Source organism: Vulpes vulpes, chromosome 11, assembly GCF_048418805.1.
Source record: "Vulpes vulpes isolate BD-2025 chromosome 11, VulVul3, whole genome shotgun sequence".
Lineage (NCBI taxonomy): Eukaryota > Metazoa > Chordata > Mammalia > Carnivora > Canidae > Vulpes > Vulpes vulpes.
This window is the reverse complement of record NC_132790.1, coordinates 12138197-12144196: the sequence shown is the minus strand read 5'-3', so window position 1 is coordinate 12144196 and position 6000 is coordinate 12138197.

Below are 6000 nucleotides of genomic sequence, written 5' to 3'. Positions count from 1 at the left end.
CTTGGGTGGCTCAGCGGATGAGCATCTGCCTTTGGCTCAGGGTGTGATCCCGGAATCTGGGATCCAGTCCCGCATCCAGCTCCTTGCAGGGAGCCTGCTTCTCCCTCTGCCTCTCTCTCTCTCTCTCTGTGTCTCTCTCCATCTCTTATGAATAAAGGAATAAAACCTTAAAAAAAAAAAAATAGTACATGTCCTCATATATGAAGCAAGCCCTATCCTCAGAGTATTTCCAATTTCTCACTTCTGTATTTCTTATACAAATACATGGAGATAAAGCCAACTACTTGGTATCCTAATTGTTTTGATTTGAGCTCACTGATTGATATGTGGGTATCCCTAGGGTCTGAAGATCTATTTTGAAGGATCTCCAGGTATGGAATATCTACATATTGAAATGAGGTATTTTGGGGCACCTGGGTGGCTCAGTCAATTGAGCATCTGACTCTTGATTTTGCCTCAGGTCATGATCTCAGGGTCCTGGGATCAAGCCCTGCATTGGGCTCGCTGCTCAGTGAAGAGTCTGTTTCTCCTTCTTTGTGCCTCCCCCTGGTCGTATTCTCTCTCTCTCACATAGATAACCTTAAAAAATTGTTTTTGAAATGGGTGTTTCATAGGATCTCCAGCCACTGATTATTTACCAATTGCCTATTACAAATGCCTGATATATTATTTAGAGATTACTTAAAATTCTTAGTAATCAAGAATCTTCTAGTGAAATGGAGGGTGGGGGGAGATCATTGCTAAACTTTATCCTCAATGTCTTACCAAAAGCCAATGAAGGTGACTAAAGATGGGCGTTGGGACTGCAGGAGGGGTATACTGTGATGCCAGGGCACCAGCAGCAGTGGAATATCACCTGCAGGATGACTGACATCAGCCCTGCCTGCTTCTCTCAACATCAGGGGTGCAGTGTCTGGGCTGGCTACAACTATTACACAGTATAGGTAGTTAGTTAAAGAATAGTCCCTTCACATCATTTATTTTTTTAAAGTATTAACCTTCATTTCAAAAATAACTTTCCATTCACCTAAAGTAAGAAGCATTTCTTCTTTGGCATTCTCCTGTTATATTCGCAGCCGATAACTGGAATCCTGACAGCAGTCTGACAGGCTAACAGCACTAATGAGATGCTTCCTCCTTCACCCACACACCTCTTGGGAGATAGTAATGGTAGAGGGGGGTGGTCCTCAGGAATCATTAAACGTCCCTCAGAACATAGATCCTTCCTTGTCACCATTTATCATGTTTTCTGACTGCTCAGCAGAGAAAAATACCTCACTTTGTTCCTCCCTGCATTTTCTCCTTGAGTGATTGAAAATGATCAATAAAGTTTGTCTATGGTTTTTTTTTTTTTTTTTTTTTTTTTTTTTTTAATGACAAGGATGTTGGGTGGGACAGAAAATAAAGATTCTATTGTTTCATGGCAGGGATTCCATCTTTAGTTTGCAGGATTGAATGGATGCCTGGGGAAATGTGAAAACCCAGTATGCAGCTCTGACACTTCTGTGCATGGAACAGTAACCGCCTCAAGAGAGGACAGTGTTGCTTTGCTGGAGCAAGAGCCTCTTTCTTGGCCTTTGGAAACAGTCCCTCCAGGGCTCATTCTGAGGACAGTGCCAGATGACTATCTTGAGGGCTCCCTGCCAGTTCTTGGATGGCTACAACTCTGGCCTGAGTCCTGGCTTCTCACCTGATGTGTTTCCCCTGGTGTACAGTGTTGGCAACCAGCACAAATGTGTTTTTTTCTGCACATTCCAGTATGTGCACTAACACCTGTGTTTTATCAAAACGGGAAGGAGTGAGAGTCAGAGGAAGTACTGATGGGGTGAGCCATATTGGAATCTGAGGCAAAAGAAGATACTGACCTTGAGTTTCAAAATTTGATGTCTCTCTCTCTGGTTTTTTTTTTTTTTTTAATTATTTATTTATTCATGAGAGACACACAAAGAGAGGCAGAAACACAGGGAAAGGGAGAAGCAGGCTCCATGCAGGTAGCCTGATGTGGGACTTGATCCCAGGATCCCAGGACCCCTGAGCCAAAGGCAGACACTCAATCACTAAGCCACCTAGGTGCTCCTCTCTCTCTTTTTTTTAAATGCAAACTCTATACCCAACCTTGGGCTCAAATTTCATGACCCCAAGATCAAGAGTTGCATCCTCTAATGAATGAGCCAAAATTTTGATATCTTGTTTGTCATGGACTTTTTGCATTAATTTAGATTTTGAAGTGTTACTTTAAAGTATTTTCTTGATTATGGAGCTTTTTTGGTGCTCCCTTAAATTTTGCTCCCAAAGAAAATGCCTCACCTGCCTCACCCTAGTCCTGACCCTGGGAAGTAGAGTCCACAAATGATGGTTTCAATGACGAAGTGGTATGTAGAAACAGGAATGGGAAACTTCTTCCTTTCACAATATTCCCAAAGTCTAGACAGCTGTGGAGAGATCACAGTTCTCCCAGGAATCATTCCTGCCAGGTCCTGGGGATGCTTAGCTGACCACCCCTGACACTGTGTCTCCTCCAGCTCCCTTCTGAACCATCCTCTAATCTTGACATCTTCTCTTCTTTTCTTATATTTAAATAGACTAGAAGTCTAAAGTGGAAGAATCCTTTATGACCATTTTATTGAGGACCCTCTTCCAAATATGGTATCTGAGACTCAGAGGAAGTGTAATGTTCTATTCAAGGTCATACAAGACAACACCAACACAACCAGAAATCTGGTCTCTGGACTTGCCATATGTTCCTTCTGTTATTCATCACAAAATTATTTAGCACCTACTAGATTAGTTGCTAGGGATGTAACAGTGAACAGAATCAGTCATGGCCCCCACCTTCCTGGGATTTACAGTCTATTAGAAAAATGCAAACATCAGTCAAATAATCACAAATAGATAGCCCATGACAGTTTTCTGAAGTAAAGAAAAGTTCTGTAAGCAGGTATATACCACAAGAAGTATGATCAGTGTTGAAGGTCAAAAACTGAAATCTGGGGTATAGAACTAGTTTATTCCCAGGGACTTATTCCCCAGGATTATGTTCATTGCAAGTTTTACTGAAATTCTACTCAACTTACTGATCTTCTGTGGGACATTGAGTGCCAGGTGGGAAGAAAAAGAAAAATGGGTATAACAATCCATTCTTTAAAATTTAACAATTCAAAGAATGTAAGTATCTCATTTTTGGTCTCAAGTTTTAGCTTGTGGGCATTGTATTTATGTGTTGCTATTTTTAGAACACAATCCGAGAATTAGGTTTATAGTCAAGTTTCCAAAATGTCCCTGTGGTAAAGCTATATAAATACTATAATGAATATCTTCCTTCATACTGGTTCTCTATGTTTGGGATAATTTTCTTTGTGTAGATTTCCGAATGTAGAATTATTAAGCTTATTAGTCAGGGTTCTCCAGGGAAATAGGACCAGTAGGATTTAGATTTAGAGATAGAGACAAAAATATAGAGATGTGTAATTATAAGAGGAGATGTATTATAGGAATTGAGTTATGTGATTATGGAGGCTAAGAAGACCCATGATGTATTCTCTGCACACTGGGGAACCAGGAAAGCTGGTGATATAATTTAATTTGGGTCTGAAGCCCTGAGGAACTGGCAATCTGGTGGTATAAGTCTGAGTCCAAAGTCCAAGAACAGGATTATCTGTGTCAGAGAGCATGAGTAGATGGTGCAGCAACAACAGTTGGAGTCACTGGCTGGTTAAGATTATTGTAATCCACTGTCATTCTCTAAGACCATGTGTTTTCTATACCATCCAAATAGGAAAATTGAATAGGGATGTGTGACATCACCAGTCTTGTATCTTTCATGTCCTTGGCACTAGTCTCCATAATCCCTCCAAGGATGCAGTATTGCATTTGATTTATTATTTTTCTAGGTAGAGGCTGTTCTGATGATTTTCACTTGGCCTTTCCCATTATAGTAGTCCTTACTCCACAATTCAAGAAACCAAGGTGGGGATTCTGCTAGGTCTAAGTATGTCTACTCCAATTATAAGCTCTGGAAATGGGGAAATAACCACAGAATGGGTTCAGAGACTCACTGGACCCATTTTAAATGGACCTGAGCTAAAACTCCATTGATCACCTGACCTTTACAAGCCTATACTGACTGCAGGGCCACAGTGACATTCCAGGTCCCCTGGATTTGGAGTCAGTTGGAGCCAGTATCCAGGAGTCTCTAAAAGATCAGATTATTTCTTTTTCTTCAATGTACAGCTATGCTGGTAAAAGGCTGTATGTAGATCTCTTGATGAAGGCTGGAAAAAGATTAGCAGTATGAATTTTTGGTAGTGTACCACAGTCCTTCCTCAAGGACTTTCATTCAAAGGGTTCTTGGTCCCTAAACTGTCTCAACTCTGAGAATTGATTGAAATTGATTGAGGGTCCATGATTCTATTTTCATTACTCAAATTAGATTTATGTTAACATGATCTAAAACTTTTCTGCTTATCCAGATCAAGTAAGAGTTTGGTAGGCTTCCTATCTCTTGCTTCCAGGAATTCCATGATAAACTAGGTAATGCCATAAGTCTGAGTAAGTCAGACGATTTTGATTGCTGCTTTGACTCTGTTGTCCATTATAGTAACCATATGCACTTTGTTTGGGGTGGTGAGTGCCATCACATGGCTCCTGTCACCCTGTGATCCAATCACCTTCCCCACATTTAGGTTTCTCAATTGAGTGACTGCAGTTCCACAGTAAGGTCTGGCCTACAGAGAAGAACAACCACAGAGCTCTTCAAGGATGCTAGGCCTCCCTAGGAATTAATTTCTCACAATGTTGGTGAAAGTTATGTCATCTGGACATAACTGACTGACTGAGGTTGTTTTAAATGACCAATTCACTCTAGCATTCCAATTCCCTTAAGCCTCTCGAATCCTTTACACTGCATTAAAGCAAGGGAGGTCAAACATTTCCAGTTCACTCATGATGGATGATCTTTTGGCCTGTGTCTCAGCCAACTAAACAAACTATTAGAGCCTTTTTAAAAAAATTTTTTTTTAAATTTATTTATTTATGATAGTCACAGAAAGAGAGAGAGAGAGAGAGAGGCAGAGACACAGGCAGAGGGAGAAGCAGGCTCCATGCAGGGAGCCTGATGTGGGACTCCATCCCGGGTCTCCAGGATCACACCCTGGACTGAAGGCGGCACTAAACCCACTGAGCCATCAGGGCTGCCCCTGCTCCTTCCATTCTTATCTCACACTCTTAATATCCATTCCCACACATATTCTGCTTGTATAAATTAGAAAACTCAAGTAATTCTTTTGGAGTGTAGTGCACCTGCCCCTGGGTCATACTTTGTACCTCACTTTTCAGGATCTGCTAGAACTTGAGTCTAGTTAGAGGCCTGGAAGCAAAGAGGGGAGGTAGGGTTGGGTTCTGAGGAGAATCAGTGTTGTCTTGCACAACTGCCTTGGTGGAAGGGAAGGGGCTTTATTATTTTTTCCTCAGTTTAGGTATCTTTTCATATGGCTCTTTATCTGGATCCTTTATCATCTCTTTTCATAAAATGGTAAGTAGGTTTCCCTGAGTTCTGTGAACCACACTAGCAAACTAATTGAAGCTGAGGAGAGGATCCTGATGAGACTGATTTGTAGCCAAGTCAGACAGAAATTGTGGGTAAGCTAAGGATCTAGAACTTGTGATGGGTTTCCAGAGTGGAGGCCCATGCACTCTTATGGGACTAAGCCTTTAACCTGGGGGCTCAGACACTATCTTCAGGTAGGTAGCATCAGAACTAAATTGTAGGTCACCCAGCTGGTGTTGCAGATAATAGTTTGGTGGGGGAAAACCGTCACAAAGCTGATGTCAGAAGTGTTTTGAGTGTGGTAGTAGTGTGAGAGGAAAGGAGATGCATGAATATGTTGGCAAATCAAGCTCCAATTAAAAAATATACCAAAAAAAAAAAAAAAAAAAAAAAAGGAGATGCATGAGGAAAACTGGATTTTTTCCTAACACGCTGCCGGATTACTAAGAGTTCCC